We start from the raw sequence: 22,047 nt of genomic DNA, 5'->3' as shown, positions 1-22,047 counted from the left end.
CTAAATGGTGGATTTGTTGGATGTAGGCCCTGGTTTCCCCAAAGCTTTCATCAAGTTCTTTGCCCCTTCTTACTTTTGCCAGTGTTTGTGCACTCTGCTTGCCTCACACTCAGCGCCTTCCTCTCCCCTCCCCTCTAGTGGGCAGTTGAGTCCCTGGGAAGCCCTACTGTACCACGGCTGGAGACTTGTCTGGAAGGCTAAGGATGCTGGGTTGAGCTTGGGGGAAGAGAAAGCTGTTAGATTGAGATGTGTTTGCTTTCGACTGCTGGCTCACCAGCCCCCATCTGGCCAGGGTTTTGTTTATATATTTATTTGACAACTAAAATGACTCTTGCACTACCAACACCCCAGCTGCCATCTGTGACCTCTGTGTCCCAGGACAGGTGCTCTGGGTCTCCATCTGCTTTCAGAAGAAGCAGGGTGTCTTCAGATGCACAGCCCAAGGAGGTGTTAGTCATAGGCTGGAGTGCATGAGGCACAAAAGCAGTCAGAGGATCGGTGGAGAGAAAATCAAGGACCAGGGAAGCGCGGGCTTGTTCAGGGTCACCAGGCTGGGAACTCGATGCTCTTCCCAAATCAGACTCTTCTCAGCCTGGAAAAGAGAATGCAGCTTCAGTGGACTGGGTCATTGGAAGAGTGTAGGCTGTGGGGTCTGATGGAGGTGGCTTTGTGTTTGTGTTGGGGGCAGCCTGTAGGTGCTTACAGGTTCGGCTAGAGGGAGCTGAACCAAGATGCATGGCTTTCCTGGCAGAAGAGTCTGGGTTTGTTTCAGGGGTGAAAGCACCCCTTGTCCCACATTGGGATGGCCTCCAAAAAGCCGTGTGTGTGTGTGTGTGTGTGTGTGTGTGTGTGTGTGTGTGTGTATGGGGGCAGCTTGCTCAGGTGTCAGCTCTGACTAAGGCGGCTTGTAGAGAAAGTCACCCACCCTGGGGCCCTGAGTGGACATTAGGGGCTACCCCCTGACCTTTACTGTTTATTTGAGATCCCCAAACACCATGCTGATTGCGAGGAATGTGGGGAAGAATAAAGACGCCAAAGCCACCAGTGCCTCTTCCACCTACAGAGGACAACTGTTAACATTTGGTGTTCCAGAAAATTTTTCCACACACGTGTATATATTTAGCTACATTATTTTTGCATATGGCAAGTATCTATCTATATATGGTTTAAAACCCTATTTTCTCACTTAACATTACATTACAAACATTTCTACATATCAGCTAAAATGATTTTGTGGGGGCTTTTTATGACAGTAGAAGGTTGTATTATTCTTCATCTTTTAGGTTTCAGCTAAAATAGCCTGACCTCGGGGAATCCACCTCCTGCTCCTGCCAGCCAGGTTTCCGTTGTCCGTTAGATTCTCAGCCTGGATGTGAGCCTTCTTCCATTTTACTTCAGTCTCAGGGAGTTTTCTATTTAAAACCTCTCTCTGGGGTCTAGGTAAGCCCCAGAGTTCCTGGACACTCTGCTTGCGCACTCAGGTGCCGTCCATGTCGGCATGGAGCAGATATGCTGTAATTTCTTTGTGATAAATTTAACATTTGGGTAGCACATTTTATTTATTTACTTTTAAGTAGGTGTCTAATTAGAGTACTACATTATTATTATTTAAAAAACTACCCCAGGGGCTGGGGAGATGGATGACTCAGCTGGTAAGGGCCCTTGCTGGCAAGCCTGGCGGCCTAAATTCAATCCCCAAGGCGTATGTAGTGGAAGGAAAGAATGAACTCCTGGAAGGTAGTTTGTAATCTGACCTCCACACAGGTACCATGAGTACTCCAACACACACTCACACACACACACACACACACACACACACACGCACGCACGCACGCACACACGCACGGTGCAGGGAGATAATGAATGAATAACAAATGTAAATAAATGAAGATATCAGACAAACAGAAACCAAAACACTTCACTGATTCACACTGTTTCAAGGGTCAGAGCTAAGGCCTAGGACCCTAGACTGAACCTTCTAGTACTAGCTTGCCTCTGTCCAGAAGTGTTTTCATATGACCTCCCAACTCCCTTCATCCTTCCTCCTCCACCCCTTTCCCATTTCACCCACACTGCAGCTTCTCAGGAGGCTTCTGGTGTTCCTCATCCCGTGTGTTCTTCTGGGCTGGCGGGGCAGGACTGTACAGACTCAGGAGCTAGTCCTCAATATCCAGTCTCCATTTCTTGATGCTTGGCCGTGCTATTTCTTTGCCTTTCTGAGAAGAGCAGTCCCCAGAATGAAGGGCTTGGCGTGTGGTCTTTCTTGTTGGCCCTGTTGGGCAGGAGGGTTTAGATACAAGCGACAACACTGAGAGGCAGGAGGCTGAGACACACACAGCTCCTTGGGCTGGGAATCCGCTCCTTTAACTTGAGCCTCTTTGCTAGAGCCCAGAAGGGTTTGCCAGTTGCTACAGAGGAAAGGTGGTGGGAGAGGGAGAGGAAGATGTGGCAGGGGTGTGGGACCTGCCGTCCCATCCCTCCTTGCAAACCCTGGCTTGAAGGTGGACAAGGAGCTGGGACAGCTAGAGAATATCCTTGACCTCAAGAAATAGATTGCAGTAACTTCTCTTGCCTGCCTGTCTTTATGACAAGATCACAGGGATGTGAGGTTGGGGAGGGGGCAGTGCTAGGCACTTCACTGGGCTGCAGGCATGGATAGGTGTGCAACCTGGTCCACTCTGCCTGGGAACTCCCAGCCATCATTGAGAGCATGGCTTCCAGCAGACCGAGCTTGCCTTGGAGAGATTCCTGACCTCCTCTGTCAGGAGTTGGGATGGCAGGTATCTGATGCCCAGCAAGTGTCAGTACTTGATCTGGAAGCCCGTCCATATTCCACAGTCACTTCTTCAGGCCCAGTCATGTGGGAAGTTACCCTTGGGACTTCTTCCTGGTGCTTGCTCTCAGAACTTGTCTGACTTCTGAGAAGGAAGGATGACTGGTCATCCTCACTTGTCCTTACCCAGAACCCTAGTATACATATATAGATCTAGTCCAGTCACTCTCAACCCTCCTGATGTCTTGACCCTTTAATACAGTCTGACTTCCGAGAAGGAAGGATGACTGGTCATCCTCACTTGTCCTTACCCAGAATCCTAGTATACATATATAGATCTAGTCCAGTCACTCTCAACCCTCCTGATGTCTTGACCCTTTAATACAGTCCTCGCACTGTGATGACTCCCAGCCATAAAATTACTTTTTTTTTACAGTTTATAACTGTAATTTTGCTACTTTCATGAATCATAATGTAAATATCCGTGTTTTCTGATGGTCTTAGGTGACCCCTGTGAAAGGGTCATTCTGCCCCCAGAGGGGTTGTGACCCCACAGATTGAAAACCACTGATCTGGTGACCCATTCATCTATCTAGTCACTCACTCAGCAAACGCTCCTCGAGTGCTGCTACACCAGGTGATGCTACAGATACCCAGGATACAGGCCCTTGCGGAGACTGCTTCCTTAAGGACTGGTGGGGAGGGCTTCAATTACATAGAGTGTTCAAAGGTAAACTGTGTTATAGAAACAACCCAGGATGAATGAGATTGGGGTAGCCAGGCTGGGGTAGGAGAAAGGGTTTCAAGGTAGACCAGATGGCTTCCTTGAGAAGGTGTCTTGGAGCAAAGCTCTGGTGAGAGGACACACCACACAGACACTAGGAAGACACACGGTGCAAGGGGAACGACCAGAACAAGGCCTGGGGGTAGGAATGTACTTGAATGAGTTTAGGCCTGTGTATTAAGATGTTGTGATAAAGGGAAGCGTGGAAAAGATAAGGAGTGCAGGCTGGCAAATGGCTTGCACCCCTCTGGAGGACTTTTATTTTGAAGGCCACTGGAGCCATTTCACATCTCCGAGTAGAGAAGGGGCATCATCTGGTCCTGAGGTGCTCCCTCATGTTGAAACACGTGTGTTTTGGGGCTAGGGTTGCAAAGCAGAGACTGGTCAGAAGCTGTCACATTGGCTCAGGTGTGAGGGACAGAAGAGGCTAGATTCTGCACGGGGTAGAGGGAGTGATAGCAAGGGGGGTTGATTCTGAATGTGCGCTCCTAGATTTACTGAAGTAGGACTTTCCTACAGTCAGGACATATGTTACAAGCTCGGTTAAGTTTGTTATTTGTACTTTCTTAAATACCACTCAGATCAAAATTTAGAACATCCTCAGCATCCTAGAAGGGTTCCTGTGACTCTCCCAGTCAGTCCTCTCCCCAAATAACCACCCCTCTGACTTTGTCCCTTAGACTTGTTTTGCTTGCTCTTACGTTTCTATAATCAGAAGCGAGCAGTGAATACCCTTCCATGTCTGGCTTCCGAAGCCCAGGATGATGGCTGAGCTTCAGGTCTGTTTCTGTGTGAACTCATAGGTCCCCCCTCCTGTTAGAACGCCACTTTATCAATGCACTACAGTCTGCTGAGGTTCTGCATAGGGTAAGAAAGCCAGTGGATTTGCTTATGGATTTGATGACTCCTTGTCTTCCCCATTTCCGTTTTTCACCACCACTCAGTACACAAGCCTCCCTGTGGTGTCCAGACTCAAGTACAGCCCTACCCTAGGGTCTTTATTCTAGCTGCTTTCCTTGCATGATGTGTCTTCCTGAAGTTTGTGTGTTGTGTCTGCTCATCTCGAGAGCTTTGCTCCAAGACACCTTCTCAAGGAAGCCGTCTTGTCTACCTTGTAACCCTTTCTCCCTAGCCCCAACCTAGCCACCTCAATCTCATTTATCCTGGCTTGTTTCTACAGCACATTTTACCTTTACCACTATATATAAGTTAAGACTCCTGTTTGTGAATTTAGTTATAGATTTAATGTGAGGAGGAGTCAAAACAACCGCTTTTCATCCTAAGCCACTGGGAAGATGGAGTTGGTACCATCCAAGAGTGAATCAGGTTTTAGAAGCAATAGGAGTTCAATCTTAAACACATTGGATGTGGTATGCCTGAACACTGAGAAGCTGGGGAAACGAGGACACATCAAATAAGGAGATCAAGAAGAGCCGAAATGCAAGAAGAACACATAGAGCCGAAAGCGGGGGTCCTGGAAGCCAGGTGCAGAGCGTATATCAAAGAAAAGCAGGTCAGCTCTCCCAAACGACGATGTGAGAAGAGCTGAGCATCACCACAGTGCGGCTAGTTCAGCATGGACGACCGGGACAAGGGCAGTGCCAGTGGAGGGGATGGATAGAGAGCCTGGTTGCAGAAGGTTTCACAAAGAAAGAAGTGGAGTTGAAGGCTAACGCTGGTACAGATTTCTATCTGAGAGACTTTGTTGCAAAGAAAGCCATGGGGGCAGCAACAGTCAGAAGTGGTAACCGGGTGCTTTGTGCTGTGTCATTTCTGGGTGATGGGGGAGGCCAGCATCTCTCTGTGCTGGCTATCATGGTGCAGTAGTGAGTGATCTGTTAAGGGTGGAGTCATGTGAGGGTTGGAACTAGGGCAGTACTGAGGAGATCGGCTGTGGGCAGGCTGCTGGAGGCCCTTGAGCAGCTCATGCAGTCTGGGTGTGGATGCTGGCAGCTGACTGCTGCGCCATCTTCTCATGCAGTGGGAAGCAAGGAAATCAGTCAGAAGCAGGGATGCAGGAGGAGGTGTTAGAGAGTGTTGCAGATGGGAAGCAATTCTCTAGGAAATGGGCAAGGACTAGACTCCAGAAGTCTATTCTCTGGGGGCGGCGTGAGGGACTGCCTGAAGCTCATGGGGATGAGTTTGACGTTTCCTCAGCTCTGTGGCTCTGAGTGTAACACCAGCCATGTTCATCTACCCAGGCACAGGCGAGGAGGAGGCAGAGAGCCCATTCTTCAGCAGCTCAAAATACCAGATTTATGATAAGATGGGGGATCTTATCATGGTCAGAGGTTGGTTCATGGTCAAGAGCTTGGATTTTATTCTAAGTGCTTTATGAAGCCTCTGAGTGATTTAGGCAGGGAATGGCATAATTCAAATTACATTTTTAAAGGGCAAAAAGTCCTTAACAGAATATTAGCAAATCCAATCTCATGATAAGAGAAGAGTCATATATCATCAGTGAAATGTTTTTTATGTATGCGAAGAGTTCCGCATGTAAAATCCCCCATCACAACCATTATGCATTCACGTAAGGTCAGCCTGCCTGCTGTGTGTGGAGTGGGGTGGTGACTGGGAACGAACTGGGAGACTGATTATGGCAGGGCTTGGGTAGAGGAGAGGAGACCATGGAATAGGATGGAACAGGATGGTCACAGGCACGGTAGGTTAGAATCATCTGGAAGACTCTCAAAGGGATCAAAGGACCCCCTTTGGTTTGTGGCTACAGGCTAGAGTGTGGCAGGGCCGTTGCTAAGGATAAGGAGGAAATGGTCGGGGGGTGATTTTAATTCTTGAGTGTTTTTCCCATTTGTTCCTCTCCCTCTTGCTTTGGGGATAGGGTCCTTCCATCTCCAACCAGCTTCCTGGGCACCTCCAGCTGCTTTAACTGCCCCGCCCCAGCTCATTTCTCAGGAGGCCATTGGCTTCCTCAGGCTGAGATTGGAGGAAGAACAATACGGACATATGGCTTTGATCTTTCCAAAGCATCTAGGAGATTGCAGAGTACAGGGTTCTGCTCTTTGATAGGTTCCACTCAGCATGGGCATAGTGTCTTCTGGGGTACTGCTTCCTGCCCCAAATGTGTCCCCATTCTGAGGATCCTGTCTGAGACAGTGCGTCTCCAGAGATTTCTTTCTCTCCTGCGATGCTGGCATGTACCCTGTGTTTAGGGTCGTGTTAACCGTTTGCACAATGGTTGCTCCCTAACAATCACAGTCCCCTCAGAGTTGCTGTTTGACACCGAGTGGCCAAGGGGCAGCTACTGCAGCAGAAGATGGTCAATTCATAAGCAGAAAGCCCTTTGCCAGTGGCAGAGAAGGTGCATGATGGAGTGCCAGCACCGGCACAGGGACTCACTGTGTCCCAGCCAGCCACTGTGGCCTGTGGTTGCAGCCCTTCCACACGGAAACGATCTCTTTTGCCTCCTGGAGCGGAGTGGGATTTGCAGAGTGGCTGGCAGGATTGGTGTGGGTACTGCCTGCTCTTGAAGACAGCTGGTTTCCCATCCGCAGCTTCTCGCCCTCAGGGAGGAGGACAGGAACTACAGCAGGGTAGGAACTGCTTATCAGGCCCGGTCTACCCCCACGGAGCCACAGGCTCAGATGAACACCCCTTCCCTAGGCAGGCAGGGGCCAGGGCTCACCAGGCATTCTCCTGACCCTGGATACAGGATAGGGAAAGTCTAAGACAGCGCTCTCTCCTCCCCACGCCTTTTTTTCCGAGTCTGGGTCTCAGTATCCCATGCTGCTCTGAAACTCACTGTGTAACTGAGAATGACCTTGAAGGCCTGATCCTCCCATCCCCACTTCTCAGCAGCTGAGATTACAGACCTGTTTTCAATGACCCTTTCAGAGGTGGCTTCCTCCCCCAGCTTTACAGAGATGCATTAGTGTCATGGGGGTAGATGGCAGTCTCTGTGGGCAGATAGACGTGTGTGAGAAGCAAGCTTCAGGCCCTCAGAGATGCCTAAGGTGGTAGTGTTCCTGCCTTCCATTTCCTCCTCTGTACCACAGGCTCCACGTGCTTCCTTTCTAGGGCTGTGAGGGGTAGGGATGATGCCTGTGAAGGGGCTCATGTTTAGTAGGTGCTCTGCAGCGTGCGTAGTAGGCGCCCTGCAACGTGCGTAGTAGGCGTCCTGCAATGAGGATTGTTACTCTTGTTAATAGTCCAGAAATTATTATTTTTTCTTTCTTTCCTTCTTTTTCCTTCAATATTTTGAGACACGGTCTCATATAGTCTCATTTAAGGTTTCCTTAACTCTTAATCCTCCTGCCTCAGCCTCCCATGTGCTGGGAGTCTTTCCCTTGGACACGTAATGTTACTACTGCGACACACTCTGGGCTCAGTGATGTCAGGAAGAGCTGCCTAGACTAGAGCGCAGGGTGTGGGTCCTACTGCCCTGCTCATGTTGACCAATACCTGAACATACCTGACTGACACTTGGTAGGTAATCTAATTCTTGTCTATGGGACATGGGCGTGAGAGAAGGCTCATTGGTAGGAGACCAGGAAGGAAAGTTTATTGGGGAGTGAGCAGCCAAGGCAGGAGGAAGCAGGACAGACAAAGAGTCAGTCCATGCTCACCTACGCAGGTCAGAGGTTACCTAAGAAAAATGCTCCTAAGAGTGGAGAGACAGGGTACAGAGAAGCGAGGGGGCCCCCATGCTTCCCCTGCAGTTGGGAGGATGGGGACCCTGATCCCCACCTGTGTGTGAAACCAAGTGTGGTGGCATCTTCTGCTTCTAGAATGTGAACGTTCCTTCCTGCACCGTCCTCCCCAGGGCTTTGTCCTCCTGTGGGGAGCTAACTTCCGAGGAGCTCTAGCAAGGGTTTCCCTGGGGATTGGCAGCTCTGTGAATCGTGTCTGGGCCAGAAACCACTCACTGTGTTTGGGGACTCACCGTGTTCAGCAGGCATTTGTCAGCATGCCCTGTCCTCAGTAGAGGACACACAAACAGCCACCCCCACATGACGGGCATGATGGAGAGCTCCCTGGTGACATCATGCAGATGGCTTACAGAGCAGCTGCGTGGGTCCCAAGGGCTGATGACTGTCTAGGATTGAGGGGTGTGAAGGCATGAAACCCCTCCATTACCTTCACCAGCTACGTAAATGGAAGAATGATATTCTAAGTATCCAGATCGTTCGCTTAAGTCCACTTCCTCATTTCTGGGTTCACTCTGCACCTCAGTTCCTTATTCTCCAGGGTCCAGCAAGAGTCCATGTGGGCCTTCCCAGTCTTCCCCCTTCTCCCTATTGTGGGGCCATCATTCACTTATCGAGTCATCAAGTGTCTTGTGACATCATTAGTCCTCAAGGGCACAGACTAGTGGTCTAGTGAGGATGCTGGCAGGTGCCAGCTGGCACACTGCCAGGAGGCCAGAGTAGCTTGGACCACACCAGCACAGGCCCGGCCACTCCCCGGCTCTCTTACCTGTTCCCTGGCTCCCCGTCCTTGCCCCTCAGCCAGCAAATTTTTATTTTACTTTTTAAAGATTTGTCTTATTTTAATCTATATGAACATGCTAGACTATTTTCTCTATGTTTGCTGCATGTTTGCCTGTGTATCATGTGTGCGCCTGGTGACCACCGAGGCCAGAAAACGGCATTGGTTCCCCGGAAACCGGAGTTACAGAGGCTGTGAGCCACCGTGTGGATGCTGAAAATGAAACTGGGCCTCCGCAAGAGGACTTTAACTGCCGAGCCCTCGCTCCATCCCCACGTTTTGTATTGTCTCCTTTTTACATCGATAGAACTTTTAAGAAATTATTGATTAAGCTGAGTTATGTAAGGCATTTTCTTGCAAGTGCGTCACGTGCCTTGAGCACCTTCCTCCATTCCGCACTTCCGTCCCGTCCCTTCCTCCCCTTCCCCTCTCATTCACTCCCTTTATTCTCCTGTACACTTTGTGGCTATTTTCATGTCAGCGGTGCATATATGATTTTACGTCTATAAAATCCAAGAAGCACTAATGAGAGAAAACACGTGGTTTGTTTTTCTGGGGCTGACTTCATTCGCTAAATATGATTATTTCCAGTTGTTCCCGTTTTCCTGAGAATGGTGTAACTTCATTCTTCTTCATGACTGTGTGTGTCGCGTCTTGCTCTGTCCTTCTGCTAACTCCTGCACTGGTCCCATGACTTAGCAGTTGTGAACAGCAGAAAAGAAACTGTTGGAAATGACTGGCCATCAAAGAAATGCACGTTAGGACTGCATTGAGAGCCCAGCCCCTCTCAGTCTGCATGACATTGGCTGGAAGAAGACAATTACAACAAACAGGAATGCTTCTACTCTGTTCCTGGGTGTATAAGCTACTTATATTTCCATAGTGGGTTTATCAGCCACCATGGAAATCAGCATGGAGGTTCCTTTAAAAACTAAAAATAGAGCTGCAATACAACCCAGCTATACCACTCCTGGGTTATTTGCCCAAAGGACTCCAGGCAAGTGTCACAGAGATGTTTGCATATCCATGTTTATTGCAGAACAAGTCACAAGAGCCAATCATTTCTTATCCAGACTGGAGTTGAGGGAATAAAGGAAGGGAAGGGGGTTTGATCTCAAGATCACTGACAACTTACACATTTGCATGTATGAACATCGTACACCTACCCTACCTTTTTGTTTTTTTATTTTATTATTTTTTACATTTTTGGGGGGTAAAGTGGGCCATGCCATGGCATGCCTGTGAAGATCAGAGGAGAATTTGAGGGATTTGTTTCTCTCCTTCCACCATGTGGGTTCCAGGATTAAACTCATCGAGTTTGGTGGCCAGCATCTATATCCACTCCATTCTCTCTCTCTCCTTCCTACCCATTTCTGAACTCCTGACATTGCGTAGATGGCGCCTCTCCACGAAGCTCCTTTCTTCTGTTTCTGTGTTCCCAAGCTGTCCGTGCTCCCCCTTCACACAGCCCCTCTGAGCTGGGCTGGCCTGAGAGTCATTGGTGGTGTGTGAGGGGGTGGCAAGCACATTCATCTATATGCGCAGCACACAGCCTAGTGCCTGTCTGTTTTTTGTTTGTTTGTTTGTTTTTTCCAATGATTCACCGAATGCATGGCACCCGGGAGATTCCTGAGACCCAGGATGGCCAGACCTTGTGTCAAACACCGTACATGGGTTGTCTTGTTTAAGAGCGTGTGTAGAGAGTATTTTATCTAGATAGCATTGCGTGTCCCCATTTTTCCACGTGGAAGCTGAGGCTCCTCAATTCAGCAAAGCCAAGGCCCACAGCTGCTCCTGGAAGACTAAATGGACAAGTGAAAAGCCTTGAACTGAGCCTTGACTTCAACACTTACTCGTGGGTGCTCTTGGGGAAATCAGCCCTTCTTTGGGTGTCCGTGCCCATGTTTACAGAATGGGCATCATTCCCACCCCTGTGGCAAAGAGCCTAGGGACTGGAAGGAAGAATGGCTTTATTGTTTAGTGGTGAGCTGGCTCTGGTGTGGAGGGGGTTGGTGTTTCCATTCCCTGGCCGATCTCTGGCGGATCCCTGGCCTGCATGGCTTGGTGGTCTGGTAGTGAGGGACTAGATGAGGCCGATGCCTGGGGAACGTGTGAGTGGAGCAGAGGCCTGGACTCGGGGAGGGGTGGCCGGAAGTGCTTGGTAGACTGCTGCTGCCGGGAGCACCTCTCTCTGTCCTCTGCTGTGCTCCCTGCGGTGTGCTCCCTGATGGAGCTGTGGACAGCTCCAGGCTCTGACTCCATCTCAACCAGCAGGCAGGCTGGACACTCCCACTAGCTCCCCTGACTAAGACCAAACTGTAGGAGATAGAGACTCACTTGGGTGGAAGGCCCACCGAGGTTGCATGAGCAGGCTGGCACTGAGCCTTAACCCCTGAAGGACCTCACAGCTCTCGGCCTCTGTACAAGGTGTAAGTGTGAGTCCACACACACAGGGAGCAGACTCTGTTACCGTGTGACTGGGGTCTGACCCTAATCCGCAGTCCTGACTCGAAGAGATGAATGTTCAAGGGACGCACCGGGGACAGTTAAGAACAGGGACACCCCTGTTAGCTGGGGAGAGACCAGGAATGGGTGGTTTCCCCAGTATGCCTGACACAGAGGAAGCTGTGAGTCTGGATCCAGGAGGCATGAACTCTGGGCCTAGGCTGCCAATTGCCCACATGGACCTCACTCTTTTGGACCTACATCCTTTGCAAGAAATAGGACTTACTGAGCCTGAATCCTTCCTGACTCTTCAGGACCACAGCAGCAAGGACCAGTGCCTGGGGGTACAGGGTCTGGTGGAGTAATAGAGTACATTTGAGTGACAGGCAGCACAGGCTTTGCCCCAGCTGGCTAAGCTGCTCTCCTGGTCTGCTGCTACGTGATTGTTTCTCACGGCCTCACTTTCCATATCTGTCAACTGGAAATGCTACCTACTCCATGGAACTATGGGGAGGAACATACATGAAAACAGCGCTGTGATCTGATGCCATCCTACCTCCTGCTGTTCGGTGACAGAGAGGAGGCTGGGTGGATGGGGCATGCGTGTGTGTGTGTATGTGTGCCCTTGTGTGTGCGTGCGTGCCTGTGTGTGTGCCCTATGTGTGTGTGTGTATGTGTGCCCTTGTGCGTGCGTGCGTGCATGTGTGTGTGCCCTATGTGTGTGTGTGTATGTGTGCCCTTGTGTGTGTATGTGCCCTGTGCGTGTGCCCTATGTGTGTGTGTATGTATGCCCTTGTGCGTGTGTGCATGTGTGTGTATGTGCCCTGTGCGTGTGCCCTATGTGTATGTGTGTATGTGTACGCGTGTGGGCACGTGCGCGTGCATGCAACTGTGTGTGGACAGTGTGGCTGGAGGAGTTCCTTTACAAGCATGTCAACACCTCAAATTGACAAGCTGCTCTTGGGGAAGTGGTTGTGGCAGGGCCAGGAGGCACAACAAGCCCTGGGCACAGATGAAGATGTGTTCTGCCACTGTTCTGAGGGCAGTACCCGGGGCTCTTGCCCTGAGACTTCAGTGGTCACATACCTCCCTTAAGTAATTGTTTCCTTCAGGCAGATTGCTGCTTCGAGTCACTGAGGAGCTCCGGGTCTGTCTGGCACAGGAAGGAAGACTTAGAGTCTAGCGGGGAGGGGCACCTATGTGTTGATTATTTCCTCAATGCCAGGGTCGGTTCTGTGGTTTCTTTGCTTGTTTGATTCCACTCAGGCCTTCAGAGCTAATATTGTCATTTTTTTTTTTTTCACAAAGGGATATAAAGCAACTTGAAAATTGTTAGCTATCTTGCAAGTAGCAAACTGGGATTTGATCATATCTGTGATAGGCCACTATCCTCAGGGCTTTTCAGACTCTGGGGAACCATAGCCCCGTCCTTGAGGGCTTTCAGGCGGAGAAGGCAATAGAGTACAGGATCTGCCAGATAGTAAGAGAAATCAGCCTCGCTGCAGGCGCTGAAATTCTGAGCTGGAGGCTGCTGCTGGACATGCGCGTACACGGGCAGGGCCTGCCCAGCTGCCTGGTTTCCTGCAGACCAGCAGATTTCAGCCTGTGGGTAGTGACCCTTTGGGGCCGGATAACCCTTTCACAGGGGTCACATAAGACCATCAGAAAACACAGATATTTACTTTACGATCCATAGCAGTAGCAAAATTACAGTTATGAAGTAGCAATGAAAATAATTTTATGGTTGGGGGTCACCACACCATGAGGAGCTGTATTAAAGGACCACAGCATTAGGAAAGTTGAAAACCACTGCTTTAGACCCTGGGTGCTTCCTCTACAGCCCTAGAGCCTGAATGGACTAATTTGCATGACTCCTTCAAGTCACAAGTACAGGGATGCTAAATCAGGAGGTGTTGCTAGCACTATGCAGCAGAAGCAATCCCATCAGGTCCCTGGGGGTGGAGAAGGGTGATAGTGAGCTGGAGATGCAGCCCAGCAGGATCTGGCTGGGTTCTGGGCTTGGATGTTGTGGGGACCCAGGGACACGCTCTTTCCATCAGTCCCTGGGGAGAAGCAGGACTTTGCCTAAGCTCCGGTAAGAAGCAACTAAATCCTAGCCTTGGACCTTCCACATCTTTCTGAGCCTCCGTTATTCTACCTGTACGATGATAACACTCCAGTAACACTAGATACTCAAGAGGCTGAGAAAGACCGATTGCAAACTCAAAGCCTGCCTGGGCTATAGAGTTAAGTTCAAGACCAGCTTGGGCAATTTAGTGAGATTCTGCTGTCTTCCCCCATCCCCCCCCCAAAAAAGTTGAGGGTATAACTCAGTGATAGGGTATTTGCCTAGCATGTGAAGCCCCAAATTTAGTCTCTAATAAAAAAAAAAGGAAAATGAAACAAAAGGTAGTAACAGAACTGCTCTGCCCATCCTGCAAGCTGACTTAGGCATCCATGCACTGTGGTACCGAGGCAGCCTTGCCTCTTCTCTTCTGTGCCCTGGTTCCCAGTCTTTTCTTCCTTATGTGCAGCTGTATTTTTACATCGGGAGAAAGAGTCCCCACAGGCTGACCTCACTCTGTTGTGTAGCAGAGGATGACCTTGAACTCCTGATCCTTCCCAAGGCTGGGAGTGTAGGTGTGCAGCACACCTGGCTCTCCACATCCTGTGGGGGGCTCTACTGGGTGCCTATTTCCTGCGTGATCCAAAAGAGTACCTTGCTTTTTCTGACCTTCCTTCCTCACCTCCTTCCCAGACCGGAGTGGGGAGAGCTACTTCTGCATCAGATTTGGGCCGAGTGCCATTGGGCCTCACTAAGCTAAGCCAGGTCAGGGACCAGCGGTCTTGGCACTTCCTGGGAGCTTATTGGGAACGCAGGACCCAATGCACCCCAGGCTCGCTGATTCATAATCTGATTTTAAAAGTCCCAGGTGATTCATATCCATGGCCCAGCTTGGAGAGCTCAGACTATCTGGACACTGGGGAATGCAAAAACAGAGTTCTGCCCTCATAGCCCTCCCAGCCTCCTGGGAATGTCAGCCTGCGAAACACTAATGGGCAGTTTCGAAAGCAGAGATTTGCTCACCACAGAAGGAGTTCATATACTAAAGCATTACTGCATACCCCATAAACGTGCACAATAATTACTTGTTGATAAAATAAATAATATTTAGAATAATCTTAAAACAAAGAAAAAACAAACAAAAACAGCAGCCACAGCCAGGCAGTGGTGGTGCACGCCTTTAATTCCAGCACTTGGGAGGCAGAGGCAGGCGGATCTTTGTGAGTTTGAGGCTAGCCTGGTCTACAAGAGCTAGTTCCAGGACAGGCTCCAAAGCTACAGAGAAACCCTGTCTTGAAAAACCAAAACACACACACACACACACACACAAAACCAAACCAAACCAAACCAAACAGACAAACAAACAACAACAACAAAAACCAGCAGCAACAGCAAAAACCGTATTTTGGTTTCAGAGGTGCCTGATTTGCAGCTCCAGTTCCAGCCAGTAGGCACATGACCTTGGGCAGGGCATCCGGGCTCTTCCACAGAGATGGTTCCTGCCTCCTGGTGCAGCCTACGAAAGAGCAGCACTTGTTGTATACTTCAGTGCCAGTGGCAACTGCAGCCACCGGGAGGCAGGAGACCAAGGTTCTAAGAAGTGATGTCATCCACTAAGATGCTGACATAGCAGGTGTGACTGCAGCGCAGGCCCTGCCATGGCAGAGTCCTGATGCTTTGACCTGTTAGAGACAGCGAGTACCAGCTACAGAATTCTGGTCCGCGAGGCTGGGGGACTATGGAGAGGTTGCCCATCTTCTGTGAGACTTGGGAGCTGGGGGCTTTTGAATGGACATTGCCTGGGAAAGGCAGCCCCCCACACGTGCCTGCTCTGATACCACCCCATCCATCTGTCCAGAGGCTGGAATGCCGTCCTGCCAGACTCTTGCCTCGTGAGTTCCCCAAGGCCTCTTACTGCTGGCTCTCAGCGTTTTCTTTTTCCAGCCCTGAGCAAGGCATTTCGAAATTTTCGTGAATGGTGGATGGAAAAGGAAAGGCTTTGATCTAATAAGCCCCTCCCCCCATACCTCATACCCAAGATTCCCTCACCCAGGGTCAGGCAGACTCCTGTGATTCATGAGGCTGCGCAGAAGTGGAAGCAACAACTGAAAGTGGATTTATTGATCAACCCCCAGAGAAGCTGCTTGGCCAGGCTGTTGCTCTGGTTCCGGGCCAGCAGCTCGCTCTGTGCAGCTTTGTCCCCTGGATGCAAATGAGAGGGCACCCTGAAGGGCAGGCCAGAAGACTGTTCACCTTTTCTCCTCAGGCCTGGCAGTGAAGAGAGGGTCTGGTCTTGCAGAAGGAGGACCTGTGTTTAGACTCTTCGTGGAACCACCTAACTTAGTGGAGTGAGGGAGGGAGGCCTTTCAAACGGAAGTCTGGAGACATCTAGAGAGGCGACCCTCTGGTATGGAAGCTGGGCACAGTATGCCTCTGCCTGCCAAGAAGGAAGTTGATCCTGAGAAAGGAGGAGAAGTCTCAGGCTGGCTCCTTCTTACTGCCCCCTCCACTTTAGTCACATGTAAAGTGATTATTGATTTTGTTGGCTTAATATATGCCATATTTTTGAAGTCATTGTATGTGTCTCCTCTTTCTGCCTCTCTCTCTTTTTTTTTAAAGCACCTTATATTTATTCTTTGACATTTTTACACATGTATAAATGTGTCTTGATCATATCCACCCCAATTTCCCCCTCCCATTCCCCTGGACACATGTTCCAACACATGCCCAGCATGCCCCCTTTCACCTTCATGCCTTCTCCCACTTTGACTTTGTAGCCCCCCAAGTCCATTAGCGCTGCCTGCTGGTATGCTGGCCGACCTCGCTGGCTTGACCTTGTGCAGGCAACCTTAGCTGCCATGGCTCCATGAGCGCAGCAGCTGGGTCATGCCCAGACAGCATTTCACAACACACCCTTCACCACTGGCTCTTACCTTCTTCTGCCCCCTCTTCCACATGTCTCCCGAGCCTTAGTTTTTGATGTCCCATTTAGTACTAAGCATTCAGTCACAGACACTTTTTCTCAGCCCTTTAGCCAGTAATGAGTCTCTAAATTAATTGCCGCTGCAGAGAGAGGCTTCCCTGGTCAAGGTTGACAGTTTACACTAACCTAGGGATGTAGATATGACTATTTAGAAGGTAGTTTGACAACACACTTATTATTAACAAAACCACAACAGTAGGATTCTCCCGAGGGCCCATGGACCTCCTGAGCCATGGACTTTTGAACTAGGTTAACAGTGGCACCTCTTTTAATTTAACTGAGCATTTAAAAAAAAACATTCCATTTTCGGGGATTTCTGGGTGCCTACTGTGTGCAGGTTCCGTGGTCTAGGGAGTAGCCACTGAACAGTCTCATGGGAGGAGCAGGGAGTTAACTTCTACTAGACCCAAGGCTCTGCTGGCCCACTTGCTTCTGTGTATACTTGGGAAGGAGTCCTTTGCCTGGGAGCCTCCACCTTCTATGGCATCTGTGTACCTGGACCTCCCTTCACCTGGAGCACAGGCAGCAGGGTAAAGAGCCCAGGGCAGCAGCTCTTGATGGTGGCTCCTGACTAGAAAAGGCTGCTTTCTGAAAGCTTGGCTAACGGGGCCTCGTGCCTACAAAGAAAGCTTCAGGGAAACACATTGTAGGGACAGCAGGGAGGGGGGGATGTCTAGGTGCTAGGGTTCCTACTGCTGGCATTCTGGGTTCTAGCCTCTAGACTAGGATGCAAGATAGAGAAAATACAGAGGCCACAGAATACTGGGAGTCTCCTTCCAGGCTCCAGGAGTCTCGTCTTCTGATACAGCGGGTGGGACTGAGCTTAACTCTGGAGATCTGAGGGTGCATTGAAGATTCTTTCTTTGGGTTGTTTTCCCAGGTGGAGAGATTGCCCTGTCTCACTCCCACAGTCTTCCATCTGTCAGATCTTTTCCAGAAACCAGAGCTGGATTCTGAGAGCTTTAGGGAGTAGCTGCCTCCTCTGAGCAGTGTCCCTAACTCCCTGGCCGTGGAAGGTCTGTGAGAGCCTCAACTCTCGTGACTCTAGGTTCATTGGTGTTGCCTCCCTGGTCTTAACCTTGACCTTTGGGATGGTCTAGAGTCTTCAAAGCTATCTCCATCAGGAGCAGTTACAGTCCTATGATAGAAACAGATCAAATGTTCCTTTGATGGGAGTTGGGAAAAGGAGCCCGGCTCACCTACACTGGCCTCCCCCACCTTCAGTCTGCGCACTGGGTACTACCGAAATGAACTTTCCAGAGGACCCAGCTCCAGGATCTGGGGTGTCTAATGTTGGGCTAAGCAAACTCCCAAGCCCCTCCCACTCTCCTTGCTGCTCAGATCGAGCAGGAACACACCAATTTCCCAGCATTGGGAGGAGGGCTGAAAGAACTGGCTGTGGAACAGAAACGGAATCCCCACGCTCTTCCTTCTGAAGCCGAACAGTGTCTTTTTGTTCATCTCTGTCCCTGCACCCTGTTTTGTATCTCTGCAGAAGCTGACTGTGTTTCCCACAAATTTAGTGGGGAGCTTCTTTGTTATGCTGGGCCTGATAACACTGTAGCCAGAGCTGCTGGCTGATAAACTCAACAGGCCCCACCTCCTCACCTTCTGAAGTCTAGAGAACCTTACTTCTCAAGGCCACAAGCTGTTAACGGGGAGAAACCACAGCTTGGCTTGGATTTCATGCATGCGTCCATTTCTTCCCCCAGCAGACACCTTTTCTCTCCTTTCTATCTGGTCCTCCATCTGTAGGACAATTTGAAGCAGGGAAAACCCTGGGGGAGGGACAGCCTCTGGGGAGCATTCAGAACATGCTAACCAGGGGAAAGTGTATTTCAGAGTGCCTTGACCCTGCTGCTAGTGTTGTGGTTGGCTCTCCTGGTGGAGAGGCTGACACATTCTAGAAGGGAGCTGTGATCTATCTCACCCATTCCTTGTTCTCCAGATGAGTACACAGATGTCTCAGATGGGAGGGTCTCACCCAAGCCCCGCTCACTTGTGGCAGAGCCTGGGCCGCTGCTGGGATCTCGGGACCTTGCCACAGGTTAACTATTCCAAGGAGTTTATGGCCTGCTTTTGGGATTTCTCACATCAGCAGTGTGTGAACCTCTACTTTCCTAGTCTGAACAACCTGCATCTTGCCTGCCCCATCCAGTTCCACCGGTCCTGTGCACTAGCCGGGTTGGAAAACCCTTGCTGCCCCTTTAAGTGGCCAGTCTACAGAGCAGGAAAGATCTGTGCAAAGTCCCCCCTTCCCCCCCCCCCCCCAAAAAAAACCCCTTGACTATGGACCTCTTCTTAGCTTTGGAAAAGGAATTGTGCCCCTCTTACCAGCTCAGTCCTGGCAGCAAGGACAGTCCTGCCAGGAAGCTACACACAGGCCATTACATCTGTGCACATCCCCCATCGCACTAGACGAGCCAGCTACCCACAGCAGGTGAAGCCATTGTCGTTGGTCGTCTTCAGCCTGACTTCACCCCAAGGGCTGAAGAGACCAACCTAAGAGCAGCGCTTACTGGCAGCACTAGGTCTTACATCCACTTCTTTGAGTGTACCCCCCTTTTTAAGGAATGCCTTTTATTGGGATGTGGGCACTGGATCTGGCCTTCAGAGAGAGAAGGTGGCTACATCTCATGGTCACCCAGGTGGTTTTAGGGATCATTAGCTGGACTTCCCATTTTCAAGGGAATATCCTTTTACACCTCTGACCAGAGAGAAAGGAAAGGGTACCAGAGGCAATTCTGCTTTGGGATTCTACCCTCTCTCCACACCTAATTCCTGCAGCCTGCTGTGAATCAGAGCCATTGGGCACACCCTAGCCCCTTTGTAAGGATGACAACACATCCAGAGAGATGCTCACTTCATCTCAAAGTGTGTGGGTTAGTGGCAGACTGGGAAGGCAGGAATCCGTGTGATGCAGGAATCGGGGAATTGGCTGCACAGGGGCACAGGGTCTTCTGTCTTGAGCACTGCAGCACGCACGGTTCTTCTCTGATCATCGAGGACTGGGCCTCCCTCATCAGACCCACTGTTCCTTTTGCACAGTGACTGTGCCTCTTCCTTCATCCTCTGCACCCAGAGAGGGGCTCCGAATCTGAGGGAAAAAAGCTCAGAATAGTGGCCGTTTCTGACTCACACATGAGACTTAATTGTCTTCCCCACCAGGCTGTGGACTTGTTTGTCCTCAGCAAGTGACCAGGAGCTATTTGCAAGGTCCATTAGGCTAATGACCTAATCAGCTTATCCAGCTCCTTTCTTTCTGGAAGTTTGGAGACCCTTCTGCCTCTGAACTGCCCTGAGATTGGCCTTGGGGTTCTAGTTCACCTCTCTTTTGGGGGTTAGTTGATACTCATGTTTGGGTGGTGGGTGATGTCACAGGGATCAAGAAAGCAGGATTTGTAAGCCACCAACATCTGGCCCTCTCCCTGGGCCCCTGAGCCAGACTCCTCTGGGAAATGTTACTATTAAATATTTGGCCCCTGGAGTGTGCTGCGTGCCTTTGATTGTATCCGGTTTCCTGTTCTCCTTTGGGAGGAAGAATTTCTCTGCAGGAAGTAGTTTAATATGTCTGAAAGCCTTACTTCCCCTGTCTTGAAATCCAAGTTTCCAGTTTCAAGTGCCTGAGATTGTCCTTAAGAGGAGAGGCAGGAAGAAGGGACCGGAGCTGTGAAATAGGCTCCATCTCCGCCAAGGCTGTGGAAGGAAAGATGGAGAACATCCCAGGGAGGACGTCCCTGAAGGTGGGGACTGCATGGATGCACAAAGGCTTAAGCTCACCCCACCAACCCTCATTTCCCTGTTCTAACACCCAGCGCTGCCTGGCTGAGGAGCAGGAGGTTGGAAATAGGTGTCCAGGCCCGAGGACACTGCCTCGCTCTCAACAGCTACCAGGCACGCTAACAAACTACACTCAACCCTTTTCAGTCCTACTAGGCAGCAGCTTTCTCTCTCTTCTGAGTCATCCTACCTGAGAGTCTGGCTCGCTCGCTCACAGCCAGCACCCACTTCTTGCAGCCATGAGACAGCTCAGTTCTTCCCCTCCTAAGCTCCAGGGTTGAACCAGGCATCATCTCAAGTGTTCCCAGTACCAGGAATTGCTTACAAAATGAAACAGTAGCTGAGACACCAACTGGATGGTGCAGTAGCCCAGGGATTAGCAATGACTGGAAGAGACCCCTAGGCTGGAGGCTAAAGGAAAGCTAGGCTGTGGTGGGCCTGTATGGCAGGGGGAGGCGGGCAGTGGCAGGGATGAAGCCATAGCCTGAGGTCCCTAGACTGGGATGAACAAAGAGCCCGACTCTTTGCTCCCTCCTGGGCTCTCTAGTGTGCCAGTGTTTCTGAGACCCAGCTTGCCCAGGACCAGGGGTCAGCCACTCTGTAGAGCAGGGCAAAGCCAGGAGGGAAAGCCCAGGACAGCTGAAGGACCAGTGTGTGCCAGTCTTCCTGAGGTGACAGCAAGATTCCTCTAGTCTTTCTGCCTGGCCGTTCTCAGCCATTCAAAGAGAATTCTCCACAGCCCTAGACTCCCTCCTTTCCTGCTTTCTGTCTCTTCTCCCTGTCACCATCTTTGTCTACCTAGGACTCATGCTGGGCTCTTCATCTGATGGCATTGTGAGCTTTTCTTGCCCAGAGGGTACTTATTGTCCATGTTCTCGGAGTCAGCCTAAAATTTATTCCTAAAGGCGTCCAGACAGAACCCTCTGATGCCATGGCTGGGGGAGGCCACCTGCTGCTCAGACAGCTTCTAAGGGGAAGTGATCTCATCCATGAAAGAGAACATTCACGAGGCAAAGGACCCATGAGGAGCTGGCCGCTGGAGGACTCCTGCTGGGTCTTAGCAGGTCGCTGCTGCACTGGGCCACAGACGGGAGGACCCAAGAACTTGCTGGTCTCAGTGTGCAGGGCAGTGCTGGACTCCAAGCTACTGGATGTGTTGGTGACAAACTGGTAGCACTTGATTATCCCTCTTCCCAGAGGCCCTGGTAACTCTGGCTTTATGTCACTGGACCCAAGTAGGAGGTCAGTGATTGTCTGACTGGGCCCCAGGTCCCTGGGCTTTCAGTGCAGTAGGGAACAAAGCAGGGCATGTAGCTCCATGGTCCCTCTCTGGTCTGCCTTTCCAGCTGACTTTCTTATTTTTCATTTCTTTGTTGTTTTTTTTTTTTTCCTAGAAAGGGTCTCACTATGTATTTCTTGCTACTATGGAACTCGCTATGTAGACTTCAAACTCACAGAGCCTGCCTCTGCCTCCCGAGTTCTGGAATTAAAGGTGTGTGCTGCTACGCCCGGCTTCCCATTGCTTTTCTAGCCGAGCACCTGACATTGTGTCCTCATTTCTGGCTCCCTAGGTTGTGTCACAAGGTGGCTTCTCAGTCAGTCATTCTGAATTAAATGATGCGTGGATTCACCAGATCATTTCCCCATGGACTTATTTGTTCATTCAGTGCATGGTTACTGAGCGCTGTTCTAGATACTGGGGGTGCAGTGGGAACATGTCTCATTGCATGGTTACTGAGTGCTGTTCTAGTTGCTGGGGTGCAGTGTGAACA

General features: G+C 50.4%; 1 protein-coding gene and 1 long non-coding RNA gene across 6 annotated transcripts in view; one reads left to right on the top strand and one right to left on the bottom strand.

Moving 5' to 3' along the window:
• Adora1 (adenosine A1 receptor) overlaps positions 1 to 22,047 on the top strand; it is a 35,464-nt gene that overhangs the window by 4,932 nt on the left and 8,485 nt on the right. The gene's annotated exons all lie outside the window — the stretch shown is intronic.
• Positions 418 to 8,831, bottom strand: LOC102002627. The gene is made up of 3 exons (XR_258284.3): positions 8,652 to 8,831; positions 2,072 to 2,272; positions 418 to 592 (listed from the first exon to the last, which is right to left on the bottom strand). It is a non-coding gene; the product is annotated as an uncharacterized LOC102002627 (long non-coding RNA).

Source organism: Microtus ochrogaster, chromosome 6, assembly GCF_000317375.1.
Source record: "Microtus ochrogaster isolate Prairie Vole_2 chromosome 6, MicOch1.0, whole genome shotgun sequence".
In the NCBI taxonomy this organism is placed as follows: Eukaryota; Metazoa; Chordata; class Mammalia; order Rodentia; family Cricetidae; genus Microtus; species Microtus ochrogaster.
The sequence above is the reverse complement of the archived record's forward strand: the minus strand, read 5'-3'. Positions and strand labels throughout refer to the sequence as shown.